General features: G+C 40.0%; 1 long non-coding RNA gene across 1 annotated transcript in view; it reads left to right on the forward strand.

Annotated features, from left to right (window-relative positions):
• The window catches only part of LOC143655145 (uncharacterized), a 213,496-nt gene that overhangs the window by 150,440 nt on the left and 36,863 nt on the right, over window positions 1-26,193 (forward strand). The window lies entirely within an intron of this gene.

Below are 26,193 nucleotides of genomic sequence, written 5' to 3' on the forward strand. Positions count from 1 at the left end.
CTGGTTTTGATGCTTTAAAATGGGGCTGTGCCTGACATTCTGATGAAATACTCTAAACAAAACAGGGAGCCACCCAGTGAGACCTGTCTCTGGAGGAACCTGAGAAATGCTTGACTGTTTACATAGCTATATGCTATGTTTACTTGGTAATTCAGAGGCTGAAATCTTTCCACTCTCCAAAGCTATTAGCAGTGCTATCCACTGATCCAACAGGGAAGGTGATTTTGGTGGGGCATCCTATCTGCTATTATCCTTCCTAGAAAGGTATATCATGACAATGCTTACTACTATTTTTCAAATTGATTAAATGTATCTAAATGCAGGATAGAAAAGGTCCTAGATTTCTGGAATATTTAGAAAACCCGTTTCCTGGAGCCCCATAATTTATTCTAGGCCAGAGCTCTGAGTTTTCCCTGCTGGCAGATGATGCTATTTTCCAAACCCTTCATTTGTCTCTCCCAAGCTTTAGTGGCTGGCTTCCTGACGTGAATGGGAGCCCTCCATCCCCACCCCACCCCCAAGTCTTTGAATGGAGTGATGTAAGAGGCCCTGGATGGCTGGCAGTTACTTTTTTATAGGGAATGGTCACCACAACCCTTGGAAGACCAGTTGTGGATGCCATCATAACCACCATTTATTTCTGTGCCCTTTTTTGTTCATAATCCATTCTTTTCTTCACAGCAAGTTTTGTCTTTTTCCTTCCTATGTATATTTTTAAAACAATAATAATATGATGGAGAATAGATTTAGCCTCTTTTGCTGTAATTGCTTCCCAGGGATCATCACCTTATAAGTATGGGAGCTCATTATGGTCTGTTGGGGAGGAAGGAAAGGAATGAACTGGAATGATAGGAAATATGAGTACTATTCTCCCAAATCTTCCTGAGTCATCTGGTGAAAGGATAATCTTTATGAGTTCTACTTTCTTAGTTTCTGAAAGGGGTAGGGGACCACCTGAGTGTAATTTATTTTATGGGGCAGAAGTGATAATGTGCTAATGAGGCTCTTTCATCACCCATATGGGTGGAAAGCTGGATTCCATAGTGTAAGAGGAAAGACCAAAGAAAGTGTACTTATGAGAAAGGGCCCTGATTTGGGACTCATGGCTGCAGCTGTTTCATGTATAAGATCAACAGAGTACTTTATGAGATTATTTCCCTTTTTAAACATAAATTTAAGGGTCCATCCAAGGGGAGTAGATCGTCAGTCTGCTGGTTGCCTCCCTCAACCCCTGGGGTTCTCACAGATTCAGGGATCAGAGTTGAATCCATACCAGAAGAGAATGGTTTTTCATCTTCACATTGAGAAAAGTTTTAGCTCTAACTGTCCATTCTTAGTTTTCCGTAACACCTTTTATGGAATTTATCATGGTCTCCCTATGAATCTTATATTTCCTTATGCATCTCTTCTGCTCTTCCTTGCTGGAAATTTCTTGAGGGTAAGGACTGTATCTCCTGTGGCACCTAGAAGTGTGCCATGTATACATGACACCTGAAATTTGTTGAATAACAAAGTTCCTTAGCCCTCTTCCTCAGTTTTCTCCTTTATAAAAATAATTTCCTGAGAGTTGCTTTGAGCATTAGATGAGTTAATATTTGTAAAACTCCTAGACAAGTGCCTGGCATATGCTGGGCAATTGATAATTCATTGCCTGGAGAGTGTGGGAGAGTGGAGGGCGGGGTAGGGTTTCCTCTTGCCTCAGCCCTCCAGAATAAAATAAAATGAGCTCAAAGACTTCTAAGCTTCTGAGAGAAAGACACTGTGCAATTGGAAAATATTTTTATTATGTAATTTTATCATTGGAAGTTATTTTGAAAGATGTGAATTCTTAGTTTATACCAACTAAGTGACGGTTAGTCTTATGTGCCCACTTGGTTGACCTATAGCACCCAGTTATTTAATCAGACAGGAACTTAGATGCTGCCATAAAGGTATCTTATAGATGCCAACATCTACGGTCTATTGATTTTAAGTAAAGGTGATTACCCTCAATGGTGTCGGTGGGCCTCATCCAATCATTTGGAGGCCTTAATGACAAAAACTGAGGTTTCCCAGAGGAGAAGAAATTCTGCCTCAAGAATGCAGCATAAAATCTTGCCTGAGTTTCAACCTGCCCTACAGATTTTGGACTTGCCAGCCCAATTCTTTAAATTAAATCACGAGCCAATTCTTTAAAATATCTTGTATAAAATATATAGTTCTATTGACTCTGTTTCTCTGGAGATACACCAGAGAATATCTAACTGATTATACCAAGTAAAACAATCCTCCAGAAATTTGTCCCTACTTGATAGCTTGAAAATAGAATAAAGAAAAAGAAAAAAGTTAAAATGATAATTACATTCCTACCTAGGTTATAACGGCTTTTCATCAGACATTCTTTTTCAAAGTTAACTTCAGTCTTGTGACAATGTTGCTTCAGTCTTGTGACATTGTTGCTTGAATACTGTGAAACTCAGCATAGTTCTGTGGGGACCAAATAGAGCTGTGCAAAGGAAAGAAAAAAAATGCTGTAGAGCTGATACTAATGTGCTTGGACTGAAAGAAGACAAGTTGACAGAGCAATTGTGGATCGTGTTCACATCCACAGGCAAACTTGGTATAATTTTGGCCCAGAGGAAATTTTAGAAGTACTCTGTATTTAACATGATCCTTTAGGCTGAGAGGTGTTTTTTTCTTTCCTTGGCCTTATAAACAAGGACATTAATTTTCCAGAATGTTCGTTCTGCATGTAGAATAATGTGGCACGGCTAGCCATACCAGACAAGTGCACCCTGCTCAGAAGCAAGGAGATTCTAAGACTTAATGAATCCTTAAGCCTGCTAGTGATGTCTGGTTGTTGCTGAAGCTGTTATCCCAGATTGCTTCTGACATTTGTGTCTTCATGTTAGAGTGCCAGAGTTCTTTGGTTTTCCCCCCCAGTTATGTGCTGAGCAAGCTGATCACAGGTCTAAGGTGAGCACCTTAACCTCTACAGATCATTTCAGACCTGGGCTGTTTGACAAGTTAACCATTAGCCACCGTGTGGCTATTTAGAGTTAATTTAATCGAATTAAACAAAATTAAAAATTCAGTTCCTCAGTTACAGACACATATCAAGGGCTCAATAGCCGCATGGGGCTGTTGGCTACAATATTGGACAGTGTAACTATGGAATATAGCCGTTATTGTAGAAAGTTCTGTTGGCCAGCACCTTATTTGTCTACAGGTATAAGGGATGAAAAATGAAAGTTGAAAATTTTAATAGTGAGCAGCGTATCCTGTTTTAAGAAAATCTGATCAGTGAAAATGCAAAAAGAAAAAAAAAGGATAAATATAAGAGTTCATTCTCTTCGTATGGCACTGCAGAAAAGGTATCTGTTCAACCACCTCCACTGATTTTTAGATGTTTGTGGATCCTTATTTACATTTAGAGTGGAAGATAGAAAATAAAATAACTATAAAGTAAATAATGAAGCCAGAGGAAACCATGTAGCTGGCAGATTTTATCAGGGCGATATTGTGGGCAAAGCATGTTTTTGAAACCAGCCAACCTGAATTTGGGTCCTAACTGCCTCTTGGTTCATGGGGATACCCTTGGGCAAAAATAAAATAAGGAGGAAAACTTACACAGCAGAATTGCCATGGAGATTGAATGTGGAAGCATGTGTGCAGTCAGAAGCACATAGCAAGTGATTGATAAGGACTTGGTCCTTTTCCTCCTTCTCTGTCCTTCTCACTTCCTCAGGGTCTTCTCTTGCCTCCTTCCTGCCTTGCATCTCAGAACCTTCCGCTTCCACACTCGCTGCTCTGTGCTTCCAGGTCTGGCTGCGCTGGTGAGGTGGAGCCCTTGCCCTTCCTGAGACAGCCCCCTTCCGGATAGCAACGTGCATCCCTCAGCTAGAAGTCTGCATGCCCTTGGCAAGGGACACCAGCAGTGGGATGCTCGTGCTCCATGCAGCCCACCAGTGAAGATATTTCAGGCAAGGTTTTATTCTTACTTAAGTCACATCGAAAAGGGGAACATAGCATCCCCTTTTCGATGCTTGACTCTGAACAAGCGGAAGTCAGGAGATCTGGGTTTAAGTCTAAGTGCTGTCAGTGATTTCTGCAAATCCTGTATCTCACGGGCCTACATTTCCTCACTTAAAAAATGGAAAGATTAGACCGTAAAGTTTCTTATTGCCCCTTTCCATTCAAACTCCTGTAAGATCCACCAACTGTCTGTCCTCTACCTTGATGGCCTGTCAGGGCAGAGGCCTGGGTTGCCTACTCCCTGCCATAATACCCAGGGTCCGGCACTGTGGCAGTCACTTAGTAGGCACCAGGGCCTATTTGTGGAATGAGTGAATGAGACGGAGGCCAACTTGCCTCCCTTGTGTGTACTTTCCTGCTGAATCCAGTGCCTCTCCCACTCACCACCTTCACTCTGCTCAGCATCTTGCATTCCATTATTTCCCAGCATCTCTGCTGCTGAAAATATAAAATCCCAGCATCTCTCCTATGTTACTTCACCGTTTCTGATTTCTTTGTCAATCCAGGGCTGGAAAACAATCTCTACTGTGTAATTATCTTTGCAACACTGTCCTCGAAGACTTCCAATTTAATAGAATTACCAAAATTTTAAAACATTAAAGCAAAAACGAGCTTGTTAGAGTAAATTAGACTTCATAAATGTGTTCCCCTTTTATTACAAAACATTGATTTCTGTAGTTACCTTCTCTGAATTATGGAAAGCTGAGTGGATGGCCTTAATTGGCAACAAGAAATGTTCATCAGCTACTCTAGCTGTAGCTAAATGAGGGGAAGGGGTGCTGGGGTGCCCATGGGGATGGAGTCAATAAGGAGGAAGGGAAGGAGGAGGGAGCTATTCCCTGCATAGTCAGGTAGAAATCACCATGGGAAAACAGACATGCGCCTGCCTTGGTGAAGCTCTGCTAGAATGACAGGACTAACCTGGAGTAAAATGAATGAATACCACATTAAGGCTACAGTGTAAATGTAGAGCCTCGTGGTTGCATAGCTTAGAGTTAGAATTTTTGTTCCCTAGAGAGGGAAATCTTTTTTTAATGATATGGGAACTTAGGCTAACAAAAAATGACCAGCCAAATTGTCCTGGATTCTTGGTCCCACCCCTAAGCAGTTTGGTTTTAACTTCTGCGCTCTCTCTGCCCTTGCCTAACACAGGGTGAGAGAAGTCTGCCAATGCCACTTGTCATAGGGTTGCTGAGTGGACCAAAAGAGATCTGCTCCAGGCTCTGAGCTCCTTGAAGATCATGGTAACCAGTGTGGACAAAGTAGAATGGCCCTCCCTCCGCAGTGACTTAAGCCAGCCAGAGTGAAGCCCCTCAGGGCTGGTCAGATGAAAGGTGGGGGATGCATGATCATTTTCTTCACTTGGAAAGGAATGCCCTCCTTATTGGGGAGCTAGAGTGTGAGAGAGGCTGAGCTCCTTGGATTAGGTGATGACTTATAAAGAAAAGGTCCCCAAATGATGATGATGATGATAGCAACTGATTATAGCATTTACTGACTACATGCCAAAAACCGTTTTATGAGCTTCATATGTGTTAACTCAGTTTATCCTCATGAAATCTTATGAGATAGGCACTGCTATTATTCTGTTTTGGAGAAGAAGAATTTGAGGCACAAAGAGATAAGTTGACTTGTGCAAGGTAGGTCACACAGCTAGGAAGCAGCAGAGTTTGGAATTTCAGTACAGGTGGTTTGGCCCCAGAGTTGGGGCTCTTAGCCATTATATTAAAACTACTCCTTTAAAACTGAATATTCCTTAAGCACCAATTATGGGCCTTGCACAAAGTTGGCCTGATGGGGATGTGTGGATTTTAGTTCACTTTCTGAGGTGGGAATGGGGTGAAATAGGGAAAGGAAGGGGAATACATGCTGCCATTCAGGACCTGGGAAATAATTTACGAGGCCTACTGCAAAATGAAGATGCAGGGTTTCTTGCTAAAAAATGGTGTGACAGCAGAATATTAAACCCAAAGTGAGGCCCTTCCAAGCAGCTGCTTAGGTGATGTGCCCATGAAGCTGGTCCTGTCCCCACTTCCTGGAAAAATATAACAGTATAAAACCTAGAGCAAGTAGCAGAACATTTGTGAAAAGAAAATAGAATGAAAGTGCTGAAAATGGGGTGATTGAGTCATCACGAAGGCAACAAGGGAAAAGTGAAATCTGTGAGTAAGAGAGCATGCATGCAGTTGGAAAAGTGAAGGGCATGTTCTGCTATAGGAAGGAAGCCTCCAAAATTGAGTTATTTACTTTTTGGTTATGGCCTAGCTGAGCAAGACAGTGCATGTTCATTGGTGTTGATCTGATCACCCCTCATTTACACTAGTTCTGAATCAAAAATGTCTTGAAAAGTCCTGGGGATGGGGATGGGGTGGAACTGTCTCATACCTTTGAAACTGCAGGTTCACACTGGCTGAGACTGAATCCTTGAGTGGTAGAGCCCTGCTGTCTTATATTATCACTGCTTCAAAGTGACCACAGCCCTACATTCCTGTTTGTCTCATAATCAGTCCCTTGGAAGATGCAGGAGACAAGAGAAGAGAAGGTTTAAAGGGGATTTTTAGTTCAAATTGGCTAGCTCCAGCAGTCTGCTCAGGGTCAACATGCAAGATGCTGGGCAAGGAGCAGCGTAATTACCATTATTTACAGCCCTGCACTGCAAATGTGGAATTTTATACAGTCGCTATGTAACCTACATAGAATGTATTCCATCCACTTAAATATGTTACTTAATACTGCAAGTAAAGAAGGCACCTGGATGTCTCTTAACTTCAGGGCCTCCCTCTGTTGCTCCTCCTCGAGCTCCTTTCCTGCCTTAAGCCTCACACCTACTTCCTCTCCCTCTTCATCTCTGCTGTCCCCCCTTCCTCTGCCCTGATCCAGGACACAAATGACTCCTGCCATCACTGAGCTGTCTTGCTGCAGTCTGTGTGCTCTGGGCTGCATCTCAATAGGATCTGGGCACATCTGGCTGCACAGTAGGAGTGCCACACTCCAAAGTGCAAAAATAAAACCACAAAAGATCAAAAGAAAAGCATGGTAGGCAAGAAATTACCCTTATCTTTATCTCCACAGAATCCATCAAGTACAAGCATCTGAGAGATGGCAAGCAGTAGGATAACAAAAGGGAAGCCAGGAGGAAATTAAAAGCAGCCTCAAATCATTAGCCCTTCAGCGGGCCTGGGAGGGCCTAAAAGGCTCACGGGGTTATCCCATGGATAGAACCTTCATTAGAGATGAACTCAAGCAAAATGGACAACCTGCTGATCATCAAGCCTTACGATGACAGCCTGGCTAAGGCTAGCTTTAAACAGGAAAGCCAGTTTTATTTCTACCTTGCACACTGAATGGATTTTTTCTCCTTTGCTTAGCAGATGCACTCCTGCTTCCTCCTGGGGTTTGACATTTTGCTTGGTAAAATGTGGATAATTTTCATCTTCCTGCACTTACCACTGTGCCCAGGGACTTCTGCCGGTGGGTAGGGCTGCCCACTACCCCACCCCCACCCCAGAGCCCAGAGAACTCCTTAGAGATGATAAAACAACCATGAATATCTTTCCCCCCAACAGCAATTTGTTTCTAATGTCAGCCTCTAATCTCTTGACTGGGTCACCTTTCCATATAGCAGTGATGAATCTAGCCTGGCTGTGCCTGAACAAATTTGAACATAGTATGAGAAACAAGATCCACCAAACTAGTTTTGTTTTTCCCCCATGCAATGTGTTGTAACCTGGGTGATCTCCCTCTTCACAGTATCAGCATCTGTTCAAACTGAGATATAATTGATCACAAATGATAAAGAGTATTTGGACTGAATGCCATAGAGCAAGTCACTCTGATCTCAGTTATTTCTACGTATGCAGTATGTCATAGCTTTATGTCCACTTGTACCATACATTTGCACATTTTTAGTGTCTGATTGTTGATTCCAGGGCTCTTGTATTCAGTGTGCAGGGAATGCACCACATGACTCCAGGGGGGCCATTCAAGATGTAATTTATGAGGATGACACCCTCTGGGATTGTGCGGTGGGAAACCTCAGGGCCATATGTGGCAGTTCTGGGTGTGTCTGCTCTTCTGCAGGGACAAGCAAGTAATCTAGTCAATAACATAGAGATGAAGGGTACAGTCCCGGTCTATAAAAAAAAATTATGACAAAGGCAAAGAAATAAAGACAGAAAAATTACCAAAAAATGCCCTAAGTCTATATTAGAGGGTGGTAGAGAATGTTGTTGGGAAAGAGAGAAGAGAATTATTGGCTCTGCTTGAAGGAACCAAGGGAGACGTCACAGAGGAGATGACATTACTTCATGGTCTTGAACAGGAGGAGGTACTACATAGAGTGAATAAAACATTTCCAGGAGAGGAACCCCTGTGTAAAAAGACATGAAATAATAAAGAGCACAGCTTGTACAGGCAAGAAATTCCTTATTGCTGCAAAGCAATGGGGACAATGAATGGGTATAGGCAGGAAGAGGTTATATAAAAGATACCATTAGGAAGGTAGGTTAGAACCAGATCACAAAGGACCCTTGTTAAATTATTTGGAGATATAAGGTAAAATTTTATCAGAAAGTGGATTCAGTACAGACAGTTTAGTCAGAAAAATGTCAGTCAAGGAGGCTTGATCGTGCCTGTATAGGCGGCGAATTGGTGGAAAAGAGAATGGGCTTGAATCAGAATGCATGGGCCATTCTTTAGAGGTATTTAACATCTTGACGATTCAATTTCATCAACTATTAAAGAAGATTAATAATAGTATCTGCCTCATTGGTATGAGGTTTACATGAGATAATCCATACCATAGTGTCTGGTACTTAGTAATTGCACAATAAATGTTTGGTAGCTCCTATGCTGCTACTGTTTGCCTCCTCTTTCTGCCCCTGCACCTCCTCCCACTCTTTCTTCTAATTATTAATATTATTACACATCTCACTGAGCCCAGAGTCCACACTTTGCCCTTAATCCTGTTCTCATTAGAGTGTAAATAAGTAGGCTAGTTTGGGTGGACAGCCAACCTCAAGTCATCTGGTCATCTACTTTGTGTTGGCAACACTGATTAAAAACAGAAGAAGGCAGGGTGCATTCCAATCATTTTGTCCTCTCACACCAGACAGTCTCTGTTTATTAAGCTCTATCATCTCTGGCATATTCAGCCATGAGACACGTGATCTGGTTCCTGTTCATTGCTTTCCCATAATTTTCTCTTATTCCAAGCAAGAGCTAAAGGTCAGTTTAAGCTATTTCAAAAGGAAATATTGGAAAAGCAGCCTGTAATCTGGGATTTTGCTGTCACAACTACTCTTCCCTTCTCTTTATATACACACATACAGACAGAGAGAGACAGAGAGACACAAGGAGATATTAATACAATTGGATTCTTCTTCAAATAATATTACAATCTCTGTGCTTAAGTTAAAAACACAAGCATCTCTTTAACATTTTAACTAATTAATGTTGGAGCCAAGCCTTTCTACTTTTTTGATAACAAGCCTTGGCTTGTAGTCAAAAACTCCCAGTTTAGCTTTGACAATCTGAGGACACTTCTGAGAGACCAGGTGCCCCCTATATCTTAATGCTCCCTTTTACTTTTCATTAGAACATTTGGTGTGCGATTTGAACATAATGTTTGGGCCCAACCTAAAAGAGTAGAAGAACTAGCCTTTAACCAGTCTTTCAGATCTCTCTCCAAAGGCACACTCAGCATTTCTTCTTTCTTCTTCAACATTAGTGTTCATAACCCTAAAACCATCCTAAGAATCACCTCTAAGATGTGGCAAATCAGCAGCATTGTACAGCCTCCCCAGCTAGCTGTGAAGGAACTCAGGGAAGAAGCCAAAGGAGGAGAAGGAGGCAGATGCGTCAGTTAGTGATCAGAAAGCTTTCAGTCTCATAGCCAGAAAATAATTTCATAACTCTCAGTCCCCAACACCATCATTAATGCAAAAAATTAGGTTTTTCTCGCTCCTTTTCACCTTGCATCACATATCTTGTTGTGAGGCGCACCGAAAGAGAGACCACACAAATCAAAACTGCAAGCCAATTTGAAGTCTTTATTAGCTGGCCGGCGACTGCCTCAGAAACCTCCAGGAAAGAGGATTCAGAGAGCAGCCATCAGAAGTTTTCAAGGTGTGCTTATAGAGGCTAAAATCATGTTGTGGTTTTGCAGTTGCTAGCAAGCAAGTGTATTATAGAAGCAGAAAAATGCCGTTAGCTGTTGCCAAAACACATCCTGTTCTCTCAGTTTCTTAACATTGGTTATTGTTTAACTCTTGGGGACATTCCTCCCCAATGTTGTGGGGACTTTCCCTGCTTGGGTCTGATTGATTGCTCTTGGCCCTCCACAGTCTGACACTCCATAATCTGGGCTATATTTTGGGACCTCTCCCTTTTTAACAGCAGTGCAGGGAACCCAACTGTGCTGGTTTGAAATGATGTATGTATCCTAGAAAAGCCATATTTTAATCCTAATCCCATTTTGTAAAGACTGCCATTTCTTCTAATCCCTATTCAGTATTGTATGTTTGAAACCGTAATTAGATCATCTCCCTGGTGATGTGATTTAATCAAGAGTGGTTGTTAAACTGGATTAGGTAGAGACGTGTCTCCACCCATTTGGGTGGGTCTTGATTAGTTTCTGAAGTTCTATAAAAGAGGAAACATTTTGGAAAATGGGAGATTCAGAGAGAGCAGAGCAGCATGACATAGCCATGAGAAGCAGAGTCCACCAGCCAGTGACCTTTGGAAATGAAGAAAGAATATATCTCCTGGGGAGCTTCATGAAACAGGAAGCCAGGAGAAGAAGCTAGCAGATGATGCCATGTTTGCCGTGTGCCTTCCAGATGAGAGAGGAACTCTGACCATGTTCGCCATGTGCCTTCTCACTTGACAGAAAAACCCTGAACTTCATCAGCCTTCTTGAACCAAAGTATCTTTCCCCAGATGCCTTAGATTGGACATTTCCATAGACTTGTTTTAATTGGGACTTTTTTTTTGGCCTTTGAACTGTAAACTAGCAACTTATTAAATTCCCCTTTTTAAAAGCCATTCCATTTCTGGTATATTGCATTCCGGTAGCTAGCAAGCTAGAACATCAACCTTTATTGAACCATACGCCATGCACATCTAGGAGTTCAGTAAGTGCTGGTTTAATTCTTGTAGTAATCCCAAGAGCTTTCCATTTTCATTTTTACAGGTACATAACTGGAAGCTTAAAGTTTGTACTAAAGTAACAGGACAAGAATTGGAGCCCAGATTCATCTAATCAAAAGTATTTTACTTTTTGCTATATCTCAGCATTTTGAATTTCTTCAAATTTTCCCTGGAGGAGATGTAGTCTCCTCTAGAGATTCTGTCTGGTCTATGAAGACCCTCAGGGGTCACACTGGACAATACAGTGACCTTGACAGGACAGTTGCATCATTGCTTTGTTCCACAAGTAATCAGAGAACTATACAATATGAGTGAATGTCATAAACAGTGTGAAGCAAAAGAAGCCAGATACTTACCCTTTGTTTCCATTTATAAAAATTCCCAAATAGGTAAAGCAAATTGACAGTGTCAGAAATCAGGGTAGTGGGTAGTTATTTTCGGAGGATAAGGACTGAATGGCATCCCTAGGGCTCTGATTTGTTTGTCATGCTGTTCTGTGATCTGGACTGGTTACATGGGAATGTTCCATCTGATAAAATTAACTGGACCACTCACCTATGATTTGTTCACTTTTCTCTATGTATGTTACAGTTTAATAAAAACATCTTCAAAACTTGCATCAGCCTCAGAGCTCAGAAAATTTTGAAGCAACTTCTTTAAATCATCTGACACCTTTATGATGTATTGAAATTCTCAGGGAAAAAAAGACAATAATAGTTTATAAAAGAAGAAAACATCTTAGAAAATTGCCCTCCCATATCTTTCCATTATTGCTGATGTTTTATCTACCATGTTGGGCTTAGTGTGAAAATTTAAATCCCAGTCTGTTATCATGGTTTTAAATCCTCTCACTGAAACTCAAAAGTAACAATTCTCCTTTTTTCTTTCTACTATAAGGTAGCTATTATGATGAAATGTGGTTCATTTTTGAAACTTGCTTATCATTTAATAATCAGTGATGTATTTTACCATATACATAAAAGGTTAGTATATTAGAATTGTGTTGGATTATCAGCCCCTGCTAAAATACATGTTATTGCCATAAGAATAAAGAAGTTCTTACCCAAGAGGGAAGTCTTTAAGTAGTGAGATACTGTGATTCTGACAAGGAAATATACATACCATGAAGAAAGTATTCATATCTTTTCATGAGGTTCCCACTACAAGATAAATATGAAACTAACCTACATTACTCACTACAAAATAAACATGAAAATAATATGCATTAATTGAATGCTTATTATTTATAAGACACTGTTTGAAACATATCACAGTGAGAGAGTTGGTCTTATTATTCCCGTTTTACAGATGAGAAAACTAAGGCACACGTGTTATGTGACTCATCTAAGATTTTATAGTCGGTGAGGACACAAACCTGCTCAGTTTGACATCTGTCTTCTGGCAAAGGATAAGCAGGTCACCGTCAAGATTTCAATCCCTTACTCTCCAACACTTAGAGAAGTATTTCAGGAATTACGTAAGAGGAAAAGCGGTGAAGGTTTGGCATGCTTGAAGTAAGAGAAAAAGGGAGAAAATATCATAAATCAAAAGGTAGTGATGATTACAGGAAGAGAGAATTTATTTCATTTGATAGAGAAGAATGGAAAATAATGTGGGAGACCTCAAAGGGAAGGCTGTAACTTAGGGCAGCTTTGTAAAGGACTTTGATGCAGAAGGTAAAACTTTGGATATGACTTGATGCTGGTCAGTGCCCAGCTGATGGGCAAGGTCTGTTTATTAGGTCCAGGGACAAGCAAAAATGGAACAACAAGTATCATAGTTGTCCCAGGGTTTCTATAATCAATTATAACTAATCAACTATAATCCATTAGAACTATCCAAGTTCTTGGCCTAGGATAGCATCTGGAGACCTTTGATTCCCCATGGTAGTACTCGTTAATTACAAAATGGCCCTCAGAGTTCAGCTTTCTGCCAGGTGGTGCTGATAGCCATTTAGCTCTTAGCTCCATCGTCGTAAAGAAAAAATCCTGTTAAATAAAATGAATAAAGGATTGCGTGAAAGATTAATCAAACAAATGAATCTAGCCAGTGTATCTGCTAACCATCATGCTTGAGGAATTTTACATTTAGCCACTCTCTTCTCCCAATTAGGAGCCTGCCCCAAATCAATGAAATCTTATACCTTCTTCAGAAAACCCTTCAAAAAGTATTGAAAATGCCAGAGATTTCAGGAGGGGGTAAAAGGAGAAACGTTCATGTATGGGAGTTTTAGGTCCTCCTCAATACTTATTGCTGCATTGCTTACTGTGGTAGTTTGAAGCTATTATGTACTGCGGAAAACCATGTTCTTAAATTTAATCCATTCCTGCGGGTATAGACCTATTGTGGGTGGGGCCTTTTGATTAGGTTATTTCAATTAAGATGTGACCCGATCCATTCAAAGTGGGTCTTAATCCCCTTTCTGGAGTCATTTATAAAAGGATAAACACATACAGACGCTGAGATAAAATGAAGAGAAGCTCATAGAGAGAAACACTGAGAGAGGTTTAGAGAAAAAGCCAAAGACGGAGAAGCCAGAAGCTGAAGCAATGAAATCCAGGAGAGAAGGACCAGCAGACATCACCATTTGTCTTGCTATCTGACAGAGGAGCCCAAGCTCGTTGGTAACTGATCTTCAGAGATGGTATCATCCTGTTGATGCCTTAATTTGGACATTTTCTTGGGGTTAGAATTGTAAACTTGCAAGCTAATAAATTGTCATTGTTAAAAACCAGCCCATTCTGGTATATTGCATTTCATCTGCTTTATTAAACCAAAACACTGTCTCTTTCCTGCACATATGAGGTGCAGAGCAACCTGTTTACATCTGTGTGCCGTTGTTTTCAGGCTCATCTAATCACCATGTAACTTATGATCCAATAAAAACATAATTTAGGGCTTTGTTAACATTGTTATTGGAGAATAATGCTCTAGGCCTCTCCCACTTCATGCCCACTTTGTGTCTTCTTGCTCTCTTTTGAAAATGTTTCATGACAGCGATGATCATAGCTAATATTTATTGAGCACTTTTCTTACTTGCCAGGCTCTGTGCTGAGTGCTTTACATTTTGTCATTGATGACAGCAGCTCTCTGAGGGGGGTCGCAAATTTTCCCTCAATTTACAGATGAGGAAACTAAATCTTAATGATATACAGTAATACATTCAAGGCTACACATCTGTTAAGTGTTGGAGTTAGTATTCAACCCCTATTCTCTGATCCCCGAGCTGGCACTGCCAACTACTGTATTATAGTGTGTCTGTGTCCCTAGCCTTTTGGCTTTATCTCTAGTCCTCAGTTCTACTCTCATTGCTTGGACCTGATGAATATTTTTACTTCAGTTGTTTTGACCTCAGCACTCTTGCTCAGTTGGCATTCAGACTCTGGTTTCATCTGTTTACTAGGCTCTTCCTAGCAAACATATTGACTAGTCAACAACTCAAGCCTGAAACCCCAAGTCATTTTGTTGGCACCACTTCTTTGGCCCTCAGGCAAGGAGGAGGTCAGACCTTCCTGGCCTGGATCCCCTTTAATAATAAGTTCTAAAATTTTATGTGTTTGGACTGATGAGTGGATAGCATAGGGGTTGTTTCTTTCTTGCTATTTGCATAGGTAGAGTTGGGCTTGCAGAAATATATGAATAGCAAAATCCAACTCCATATTTAGTTAGCCTCAAAATACACATGACCTGAGAGCTCCCTATTTAGCTTACCTCCCTGCTTCTGCAGCAAATGTTTGCTGATGCTACAGCTTACAAAGCAGAAATCTGCAGGGGCTCTCTGAGCCCCTTTGGTACACTCTTTGCCTTGATTAGGTAAATGTCAGTGGAAAATCACCATGTATTTAGTGTTTTAATAAAACCACAATGTTGTTTATTTTGTGCCCTCAGGTTCCCAGAGGGAAAAAAACAGCCGCATTCAACTTTGCCCCTAAAACTCCAGCAACTCCCTCCAGGATACTTATAAATGTTGTCCTCCTACCACCCAAGCTATGTTTTCCCTAGAACGTCTTCCACTGCTAATTCTAGTCGATAATCATAGGACTGGCCAGGGTCAGTTTCAGGTTTGAGGAAAAAAATAGAATCCAGATTGTGTGTCACAAGAAACATAACTTTAATTCCTAACTCCCAGCTCCTTGATGACAAGGTCACCAAATGCCAAACTTAGATCACAGAGCAGTAATTTTACCAGGAACGCACAGGCATGAAATCCATCTCAGTTTATATTACCCTGCCTGGCCCTCGCAGTGCTTCGTTGCCACCTCCATCATCATTGTTAAATGCTTGCCTTGTGCACAGCTCAGTCCTGGACGCTGACAAGCATCAAGGGGTGAATAGACTAGCTGTGTGTGACTTCCCAAAGCCTGTCAGATCCAGGTGGCTCTGAGATGTCCTCTCCAGTGCCACTGCTATGGCCACCCTAGCATGTTTGTAATAAGTGGCTACACAGACAGTGGGCTTCTCTGCCACCCACCCTCCAAGAGTTATCTGATGCTTGCTGTGCTTCTAAGAAAAACATGGACTGAAACTATAGATGGCTTAAAATGTAAATATGCAGGCACACTTTAGTTTTATTGCTTTGTTGTACTTCCCAGGTACTGCATTCTTTACAAATTGAAGGTTTGTGGCAGCCCTGCCTCGAGCAAGTCTATTAGCGCCATTTTCCAATGGCATGTGCTCACTTTGTGCCTCTGTATCACATTTTAATTAAGGTATGTACATTGTTTTCCTGGACATAATTCTATTGTATATTTAATAGACCGCTGTATAATGTAAACATGATGTTCCTATGCACTGAGAAACCAAAAAATGTGTCACTTGCTTTTCTGTGATATTTACCCTATGGTGGGGTCTGGAACCAAGCCCACGCTGTGTTTGAGGTGTGCCTGTACCCTATATTTGAAATAACAATAGTATATATTAACTCTAATATATTGCTAGGATCTACATCTTTTCAGAGACTATCTTTTTTTAGAAGGGAGGAGAGAACCAAATGGCAATGGATGCTAGAGACCTGGAGTGAGATGAAAGGCCCCTCACAGAGGAGGAGACCGGAAGGAAGAGACAAAACTGCTCTTTTACCTCACTCTCTGACAAATCCATCCAAATGCAAATTGAGCTGTATTTAGTACAGGTGTTAAGAATATTAGGAGGTTTCTATAGATGATGAATTGGATATTCCCAACCTTGTGACTAAATTTCACTATTTAATTTCTCAAACAGTTATTAAACCATTATTATCCATGATGCATCCCATTTCATTTCTGCACTCTGTTCCATACAAAGTTTTTCTTTCGTTCTTAAAGTTATTTAGCAAAATCTAGGTTTTCTCTACTGTAAAAGTTTCCCTAACTTATGAACAAAACGTGTTAGTGAAAGAGCTGATCTTGTAACTGGAGAAAGCTAAGTCATTGGTTTCTCCCATGGTGCTGGGGTTCTTTGGCATGGCTGTGAGTGAGGATCATGTCACGAATCAGTTGAGAAATTAAGAACTTGTCCATGTAATGGCCGAAGACTGAACAACAGAGGATGTCAAGATCAGCTGGTGGGAACTAACCTTACTTTGGTATATACTAAGGAGAAGAAGGCCAATTACAAACAAATATAATGAAAAATGAGTATTGTAGCTTCAAACTTAATTGCTATCTTTCAATATTGAGGATCAAAACTGTGAGCCTTCTATCAAAAATCTGGGTGCCTGTGTTATCTGGAATAGATGGGAAGGACTTAACCTTGAGGAACTGGGACATCCATTTGAATGGGAAGAAATGAGATTAGAATAAGGAAATTGGCTCATGGAAGAAATTCCACTGAAGGGGGTTTGTTAAAGAAAGTCCTCTGATCTCAGGGCTATGGGAGGAAAAAGGGCCATGTAGAAAATGGTGACAGAGCTCATTGCTAGGTGAGGGCTGAATCTTTTCCCTTTTTTTCAAGGAGACTTTTTGTCACTAAGAATGTTAATAGACTTGTCTGCTATGTGTGGCAGAATGCTAGCTGGCCAGGTCAGTTGCCTCCTTAATCCGTTTGGACTCAGGAAATCCTCTCTTCTTTCCTCTTTGACTTCCCAGAGATTAAAACTCTTTATTTCTTCTCTATCTGGAAGGCCCATACAAATGCCAGCTGTCAGTTGATGCTAAAGTTTGATTTGACTGCTCCTACCACTTTTGAGACACACTTTATTAAATATAAGAGTTTTCTATGTCATTGGTGAGAAATTTCATTATCTGTCCTCAGGCCCAGAGTTATTGTGCAGAAATGAGGGGGAGGGCCAACAGGTACCGAATACAAATGTCTCTATCTGTGGGCTAGAAGCCTTATTGATCCTGCCATTTAAATTCTCTAGGAACTAGCTTTGAGGACACTCATCAGATCTGGGCTCCTGAAAGTTGAGTGAGAATGGTAAGAAAAAAAAAAGTAGTGCTGAAATATGCATCCTTCTCATCAGGTTAAAGGGTAATTTCTGCAGGTCTGATGTAGGCCTGTTGCAGAGGCAGGTGCGGGGTAGTTAGCTGCAGCTACTTACTATACCACTTCCTGCTCCTCACAGGGCTTCTCCCATGATCACTTCCATTCATCTTTGTTGTACACTTTCCTTCTGGAGGACTCAGGTTAAATCCTACCTCATTCAAGAAGTTTTGGGGAAATATTTACTCAGAAATTTTCTTCCACTGTTTTCTGTTGCTCTTGGCCTTTGTAGGCAGATCACTTGACCCATTCATAAAGTATCCCAGGCCCCACACTCACCATTCCCAGTCATTTCTGGAATATTCTTACCTTGATTCTGCGTGCCGTATCTTGAATCTTGACTCTAGTCCTGGCAAAACACAAGATGTGTGCCCCCGCCTCTTCATCAGACCCTGAATTGATATTTTGGGCTCTCCTTGGAAATGCGTGTGCCTCTGGTAGGAACGTGTTATGCAGCTTCATGAACCTGAACCACAGGCCCAGTTCCTTAATCAGCATCTTCCCTCCAGGAGGTGATGGAGAACAGACAGTGCAGGAGGGAAGAGAGAGAAAGGAAAGGGAGTCTATATCTTTTTACTTCTGGACTTATGTATCATTTGTAGTCTATGCCATTCTGCTCATTTCTTAACTGTATTTTGTCTGTGTTGCTCCCTGTGTGATGTCAAATATATCAGAGTTACCGTAGTAGGAGCCGAACATTTAAGAGACTACAAGTCTCCAGGTATAGGTGTGTTGGAAAAGCACACACTACCTGGCCCTGTAAAGATGGGTCAGGAGGAGACTGAGATCATCATAAGGATAAATCAGAGGGTCTGTGAAATGAGGAGACGACGCTGATGTAGTACAGTTCTAAAGTCTTGGGTAAAAAGCTTTTTGGTTGCCCATTTGTCAATCATGGGGTTTTGCCCTAACTTTCTCCTTCTCTTCCTCTGCTCTTCCTCCTCCCCTCACTTTCCTACACTGCCTCTATTTTTCTGTTTTCTTTTCAAAAGCCTTCATGTCCTCCTCTCAAATTCACTTCCTCTATTCATATTTTGTTCAAAGAAAATGACTTGTTCTAAATTTTGCTGTTTTTTAAGTCAACATGCCTCCTAAATTATAACATTGTTACTTTCCATCCTGGTGACTTTGACTGGTGAGCAGAGAGCATGACTTCATAAAAAGCCAGAGAAGATAAACAGAGTCGAATTCAGTTTCTCAACTTTTCAGCAAAGAAGAGGTTTATTGACCCACTTACAACTCGAATTCTTGTGAGACAAAGAGAGGGATGTCAGTTTACTTACAGATGTCTGTTAAAAATTAAATGCATAGGTGCATAGCAAATATAATTTTATTCCGCTAATAAATTGTGTGATTAGGATTTATAACATATTGAAAACAATTGCTGGATAATAGACATTATGTATACCTTTATGCTCTATTGTATTAGTAGGAAAAAAATCAAGCAAAGTCAAACGTGGTAATATATATATGGAAAACAGAAAACTGTGTGCAGTACTAGTATGAGTTTAAATCTGCTCCTTTTGCTTTTCCCCAGCCTACAGTTCTGGGTTGTTTATATTAATGACTGGAGGAAGCAGCCCACATAAAGAAGGTAAATTGTTTAAAATGAAGCTAGCACTGCATCCTTAAAGCCTGCACACCATAAAAATGAACTTAAAACATGTGTAGCTCTTTTATGGAAGCAAACATTTCTTTAACACCTGATGAGTTTATTTCCAGGCCTGTGAATTTCCAGTAGGCAATAGGCAGGCTGAGTGGTGCTTCTCTGGCTGGCTTGCAGCCCCTTCCCTGCAGTTCTCTTATTCATATCGGCCCTCCCTTTGACACATCTGTCTTTCGGGGTACTTCCCTTAACTCCTTTTCTTCATGATAACCTGAATTTGAATGTAACTAATTCAGCCTGCTTTTTGGTGCGGAGCACAGCAAGAATTCCACATCAGCACCTCCTGCACAAACTGCCTTCCACTTTTACAAAACCAGTGTCATACTGGTTTCACAATGCAGATGCTGAGCACAAAAGTTGGCTCCGTGATAATGTCCACCCAGTGGTTATGTGAATGGTTGTTTATAACTTGTGTTCAGCTTTCTAGCCAAGCGCTAGTGTCGCCTAAAATTGCTACTGTGAGAAAACCAAAATGCTATTTTGTAAGCCCAAACTGTTCATCTACGTTTCGGAAAACCACTCTTCTTTCTGCAGTGCTTGCTAAGGAAAGATAAACAACTCTCCCCAGACAATGGGCAGCCGAGGAGCAGTGGCGCTTTATTCGATTGCATACTACTGTGAGGACAGGCAGATAGGCGAGCTTTCAATGGGGTTGCCTTCTTGTGGGGTAAAATATGTCACATGTCAGCAGTCCCCACACATCCCTGGGTTGCCCCTTTGTGGGATTGCCACTGAGAATTGATCAGCTCCTTATTTTTCCCATGATAACATCAGAAGCATAATTTGGTTATTGTTATCTATTACTCTTCTCTTGGAAGGATAGTTTAAACACCAGTTTGACCTGAAAATACCCAATAGTTGTTGCCTGAGAGCTGATGATCAGTGATTCTATTTTCCTCCATAATTACTTGCCAGGCACCATCTCAACTTCTAAAGAAGCTGTATATGATGAGTAATTGAATGCCTGAAGATACGTTGGATTTGTGTCTGGGGGCAGAATACAATTTTAAATAATTTATTTGACTTGTCTAGAATTATTAAATTTCAGATGAACAAATTAATAATAAAATCTATGTGGGAAGGTAGTGATAATCTAATCTTTCCATTTAGCCTGAATTTTGAATCAAACATATAACTTATTCAGTTATAATAAATTTGTGTCTTAATAGCATGGGCTGATTTCAGGGATTGGCTGTCATCTTCACAACCATAAAGAAATAGGTATAAGTGGCCTTATGGGGAAATTCAGTAACTCTTAGCAATGCAAAGAGGTGGAAATAGTAACTTATATCTCTCATTGCTGCTTCAGGCTTCCTGGCTATAAGGATGAGAAATAAAGGGAAATGCTTAGAGGAAAATAAGTTGGGTCCCAGAGACCTGGCAATCAGAGTCTATGAATCCTTACAATGCATTACTCAATAAGTGAGGATCAGAAATTGTCAGAAGTTATCTTACTATGCTGACTGGTATAGAATCAGTCCCAAAGTAAGGCAAGGAAGGGGTGGCTAAGTCTGAAGAGGGAAAGTGGTGGGAATAAAAATAGCAAAGTTATTTGAAGTCTAGGAAATAAGTCTTGAGGTGGCTTCTAACTCCTTCTATGTGATTATGAGGATACACGTTTTTATGGCTGGGAAGGGAAGTAGAGGCAAGTCACAAAACTACTGCTTCTTAATTTTCTTTTGGGGGTAAGGTGCTGTCTTCCCAGACCTATGTCTCAGAAACCCACCTGTTTTCTGAAACTCCTGCATGTGAATTGTAAAGTATGTAGATGGAGGTTTATATCACCTGGTAACTTTTAATTGAATATATTGCCTGGCTATGTCCTTAATTGGAGAAAAACTTAAGAACATGTACTTGAATCTTGATAGGATGATAATGAAGAACATTTCTCTATCTTATAGAAGCAGAATACTGCTATCAAGAATGGCTACCAAAACAATTGTGTTTAAAATAAACGTGGCTTTTCATCTGCTTCCCATTTTAAAATCAGACCCATGTTCTCAATGCAGCAATCAAAGGATCTTCCTTAGCAAACCTTTGGCCAATTGTTTGGTATATTATTACTGGGAAGTGTGATCTGTGCCTCTTTGAAAACTTAGCTACACTCAGTCTTTCCTTCCAATCCAATAACCTTCATGATATTCTAAAACTCCCCTTAAAATTGGTGCCCAATTTCAAGGCAGATTTCTTATTGTCTTGCTTATTATAGTAAGGACAGGGTGTTGTACAAAGCTGGACTAAATTATAATATTTGCCAGCAGATGCTACCTCATATCCATCATGTATTATGGTGTGGAGAAAATAAGATTCTGCTAAATCAATCTAGGCTAAACCCTATCAGTCCTATAATCTGTAAAATGGGATTGCTTGAAATAGGATAGAATTGCATTGGTATTTCACTCTGATCTGACATCACAAAATTTAATGAGCTACTCACTGGGCCAGTTCCAGAAAATATATATATATTATTTCCAGACATAATGCTAGACATTTATGGAAGCCACATTAACTTTAACAGTCAAGGTAAGCAATTTGCAGTCGGTTGGCAAGAGATCTGTCAAAAGGCATATACTTCATTTACTCATGTAATTCTTCCCCTCTTCCTTCAACTAGAGACTTAAAAAAAAACAACAACAACAAAAAAAACAGATACACAGAGAGTGGAATTGTATTGGAAAATTCATCCTGTTTCTATAACTACTGTAGCTTGGAATATAATTTCTAACCTAGCTATGAACCTTTGAATTTATAGAGCCTTTGTTGACACAGTTAACTGTAATTAAGAGCTCTTTCATTTCATCTCACTAATAAGTTAATTCAAATCTTTTCAATTTCTCTTGCCAAATCTCCATAGCTTTTAGGGGAGAAATATGTGCTTTTGCCTTTGTTGAAACTGGGATTTGCAAGGAAGGACATTATCTATGTATATGAAATCATTTTTTTAATCTTTTCACTTAAATGACTAAAAGGATGGTCAGTTAAGATACATGGAGTAATCACACTTTGTAGAGAGTGCTATCATAGGCACCAAAGAAAATTTCAAAATAGTGAAGAAGCGCTCTTTGCCTTGGAAGAAATTATAATCTATTTAGGGAGACCAACCTAACACATCAGAAAACCATGCAATACTGAGAAGTATAAAAAGAATAAACAATTGAAAGGGGGAAGATTGAACCCATATGTGTTAAATAGCTGTAAAACAAAGGCAATTAAAATGCAGATGAAATAGATCAGAGAAATTCCTGGAAGAAGTGAATTTTGAATAGGACTTGGAAAAAAATGGAGAAAATTCGTGGAAAGGAGTTTTATATAAGATAAATAATGTTCAAACTAGAGACATGAAATGGAGGATTCCAAGCAGAGAACAAGGAGATTTTCTTCGTCTGACTAAATACTATATTTAGAAATACAGTAGAAGCCATTTTTATCTGCCATACTTTGGTTGGTTAATCAAAAAAAGACTATTAAAGAGGGGAATAATAAAATATGAAGCATGCATGCCTTAAGCATTTTATTTTAACTTAAAAGCTATAAATTTACAATGGATTTTAAGTTTTTCAACATAATTCCAGGTTGCTTTGAGTTAGGTTCAGTTGATCCGTCTTTCTAATGACTCTCTTGCTATTATAACTACACACACTAATATTAGCCACCACTTCCAGGTTCCGTTCCTTGAAAGTGAGGTAGGAAAGACTGCTCCTCATTTTTCTCCAAATCATGTTTGTAGTAATCCCATCTATAAAAAATTTGCCAGCAAATTTGTTTTAGGGACACACCTTTAGGAGAATCCTTCCAAATATCAACATAATTTCCCTGATAACAATATCTCTCTCTCTTTTCATATTCATATTTAATTGGTTAATTTTATTCATTAGATTATATAAATGCTGTAAGAAGAACAACCACCTGAATGTATTTAGGAACATATACACGTGACTGTGGGAAGGCAGACAAAGTTGCCGTAAAGACGACTTTGGAAGCAAAGCACACAGGTGAGAACCTGCTGAAGGTGGAAATCAGCGTGCAGGGAGTCTTGTGTGTATGTTTTAGAGATAGATAATATAATAAGTCAGTTAAGTGAAGATCCATTGATAGAAAGATATTCTATTGAAATAGCTATTGCAAATTTTTTTTAAACAGGAAGGCAGGCTCAAAGGTGAGCCTAGATTTAGAAATCAATTGAAAATGACTTCAGAATTTCCAGTCAAAATAGCTGGAGGTCATCATATATCACTCGCAACTATAAAACCTAGCATGACAGATGAAATGCTGAAAAGAGAAAAGTAAAACAGTTGTATTTAAAAACAAGATAAACATCTCTGTGGCCCAGAAACATAACAGAAATGCTAAATTGTGAGTTATGCCAGGCTGAAACCACCAGTTTGCTGGGCTCAGGACCAAAGATTCTTCCAGCAGATTTTACACTTTGAGCAAATTACTATAGCAGAGAATACAGACCGTGTCTACATAGTGAGAATTACAATGGAATTATGGTAGATTTATAATCTCTGGAGTATATCATTTCAGAGAAAATATGCGGATTCCACCAGCAACTTGAGTAATCAGATTAGTTGTAGCGTTTGTACCTTTAGTTCATGACTGGAAATACCCCATAGACATTATTTCTATTCTTGAGCAAGACTGTTTACACTAATAGCTCTTGCAGACTGACCAAAAGGCATCATTTCATGGGATCTGTTGCCCCAGGCCAGTCTCTGGAGTGACATCTATAGTATAGTTGCTGAAACCAACATCATTCAGATTCAGGGGCAAACTAGCCACACCGGTGACCCTGGGCTGCCCCAGTGAAAGTCATTAGGAAAATAATCCTTTTCCACAGGGGTCCCTTAGAGGGCTTTTTTGAAGATTTAGGTTGGTCTATCAAAGAGGCATCATGGACCTTCCTATAAATGAAAATGCCTTTTTAGCAGATAGACAAAATAACAGGGGTGACTGCACTTAAAAAGAAAAGACATGCAATTGTATGCAAATGCAAGGTGATATCATCCTGTTAACATAAAATTAAACTGAAATGAGTTATAAATGTCAACATTTTACATTGAACTTGTAGCTGCAGTGAACACACCTTGAAAATGGTGACTAATGAGACAGTGAGGAGCATATGGCTAACTGCTCTCTGCATGATTATAACTGATCTTTGTCATACCTGGTCTCTCTCTGTTCATTCATTCAATGAACATATGTCGAATGTTTACTTCGGGCCAGACTGTGTTGGGTTTAGGGGAGATGAAGGTTAAAAAGACCCTGGATGTGCACTGAAGATATTTTGCATTGCCTTTCTCCTTGGTAAGGAAATTTTTGATGAACTAGAGAGAGTGTTGAAGAATCACTGCTCTTGTTTTCAGTAGAACATCACCAGATTAACATAGCAAAAGAGACATAAGAATGGAATTATTATATGTCTTGCAGATAACAACTACCTGTAAATGTAGCCTTCTGAGATGAAGCATTTTTATGCTTGAGGAGATGTTTTGAAATGTACAACCCAAGTTAACAAACATGGTTAGAAGTGTAGGTCATTGCTCAAGTGCTGGGGCCCAGGTAGACTATTCACAGGGATAAAATGCGGCTCCTGCCCTCACCGAGCACACAATCGAATAGATGAGACAAGAAAAAAGCTTGAGATCAGAGGGATAGTCCTTGTACTTTGACTCCTGCTTGTTAACTTTTTTATCCTACCTCATGAAGATTCCAATTTTCTTAGAAGAACTTATGATGTGGGGTCTGTGCTACCTTTTTTTTTTTTAAACATAACAACGTACGGACATGAGCATTCTTACTATATGATCATTCCATTCTTGGTAAGTAATCAATAATTCACAATATCATCACGTAGTTGTATATTCATCACCATGATCATTTCTTAGAGCATTTGCATCAATTCAGAAAAAGAAATAAAAAGAAAAAAGAAAAAAACTCAAATGTACCATGCCCCTTAACCCTCCCTCTCATTGACTGCTAGTATTTCCATTTACCCAATACATTTTAGCCTTTGTTTCCCCAACTTTTTTCTATATCCCTTACCACTCCCTTTCATTGATCACTAATATTTCAATCTACTAAATTTATTTTAACACTTGTTCCCCATTATTTATTTTTAATCCTTATGTTTTACTCATCTGTCCATACCATAGATAAAAGGAGCATCAGACACAAGGTTTTCACAATCACACAGTCACATTGCAAAAGCTATATTATTATACAATCATCTTCAAGAAACATGGCTGCTGCAACATACCTCTACATTTTCAGGCAGTTCCCTCCAGCCTCTCCAAAATACCTTAACTAAAAATATGACATCTATATAACGCATAACAATAACCTCCAAGATAACCTCTCGACTCTATTTGAAATCTCTCAGCCATTGACACTTTATTTTATCTCATTTCTCTCGTCCCCCTTTTGGTCAAGAAGGTTTTCTTAATCCCTTGATGCTGAGTCCCAGCTCATTCTAGGATTTCTGTCCCATGTTGCCAGGAAGGTTTACACCCCTGGGAGTCATGTCCCATGTAGAGAGGGGGAGGGCAGTGATTTTGCTTGTCATGTTGACTGAGAGAGAGAGGCCACATCTGAGCAACAAAGGAAGTTCTGTGGGGGTGACTCTTAGGCCTAATTTTAAGAAGGCTTAGCCTATCCTTTGTGGGGATAATTTCATATGAACAAACTCCAAGATTGAGGGCTCAGCCTATTGCTTTGGTTGTCCACACTGCTTGTGAGAATATGGAATTCTCCAAACGGGGAAGTTGAATTTCCCCTCTTTCTCACCATTCCCCCAAGGGGACTTTGCAAATATTTTTTTATTCACTGCTCAAATCACTGTAGGATTTATCAGGGCATCACTCTAGACAAACCTACAAAATCTCATGTCCTACTCAAGGTTC

This window comes from Tamandua tetradactyla, chromosome 14, assembly GCF_023851605.1.
Source record: "Tamandua tetradactyla isolate mTamTet1 chromosome 14, mTamTet1.pri, whole genome shotgun sequence".
Lineage (NCBI taxonomy): Eukaryota > Metazoa > Chordata > Mammalia > Pilosa > Myrmecophagidae > Tamandua > Tamandua tetradactyla.